The sequence below is a fragment of the Otolemur garnettii genome, unplaced genomic scaffold (assembly GCF_000181295.1).
Source record: "Otolemur garnettii isolate 467f Iridium unplaced genomic scaffold, OtoGar3 scaffold00003, whole genome shotgun sequence".
NCBI classification, from domain to species: domain Eukaryota; kingdom Metazoa; phylum Chordata; class Mammalia; order Primates; family Galagidae; genus Otolemur; species Otolemur garnettii.
The window spans coordinates 16,227,112-16,228,418 of NW_003852398.1; positions in this window are offsets into that span (position 1 = coordinate 16,227,112).

Consider the following 1,307-nt stretch of genomic DNA (forward strand, 5'->3'; position numbering starts at 1 on the left):
TCTCCCTTCCCTGATTTTCATGGCACCTATAGTTCATATAGTACCAATTCGGGTTCAAGTGAAGATGAAACCTCTAGCCTTCCTTTGACTACCCAGTTTTATACTCAAAGTTTTTCTCTTCTGTAACACTCATTTCACTTGTAACCACTTGTTTTCCACTAGACCCTATGTTCCATGAGGGCAGGCACTAAGCCTATTTGGGTTTACCTCTATCCCCAGCACCTAACCCAGGGACTGACACATTATAGATGCTTATTAAATATTTGTTGAATGAATGTTTGTTGAGCCTACAAATTTTCATTCTCAAATAGTATTTATGTAATCATGAGTAGTAATTCTCTATAGGTCAATGGGTTACCGAACACCTTTATTGGTGAATGTCCTAAATTTGGGGGGAAAATAGTGCAGGTAATATTATTCTCCCCACTTTTCAGAAAATGAGACATCATCTATAAGGTTGACTTGTGTAAGGCAGTGGATCCAGCATTAGAATTCAAATACATATCTGCATTAATATTCTGACTAAATCTTGTGTCATATACCAGCTGTTAACCAGATGATCTGGCAACCAAGTGAAATATGGATAGGAAAGGAAGAAAGCAATGGAAGGATTTTCCTTTTCTCCAGTGTCTACTTACTACCTAAACAGGATTGTTCTGCCTGTCCTGGAAGCTGAGACCCTTCAGGAGGACATACTTCTCTCAATGACTTGAGGCTAGAGAGTCAGTGAGGTCAGTGAAGCCTTGCTTTGTGGGGAGGAGAGAGACGAGGGCTGGGCACCATTATGTATGTGTACAATCACAGCCAGACAAAATTCACACCAAGGCACAGAGCACATCAACACATACAGAATGAGCCACCGCACAATTACAGGGGCCACACAGACATCCTACACATATACTATGTACACTGATTTTGTGTTTATGCATACTCATACACACATTTAAACACACACCCAACATACAGATACCTAGCCACTGAGCGTACGTCCAGCAACTGGAGTGCGATTCAGTTATACACCAACCTTCCACCTTGCTCCTGTGCATGTATGCGTGTGTGTACACAGGCCCTGATGAACATCTGGATCAATGCAGTTATGCACACACACAACTAAACATGTATGTATGATCTATAACCACTCTCAACTACATATATTCAGTACCCAGGGAAATGTACCCTTGTAAGCTGCCATGCCCAGGTGGACTCGCAGATCCACCGTGAATAAACCCTCACGTGCACACAGGCAGATGTCTCTTCACACGCAAATGTACCAACACCCTTGCAAAAGCACGCAGAACAATCACTCT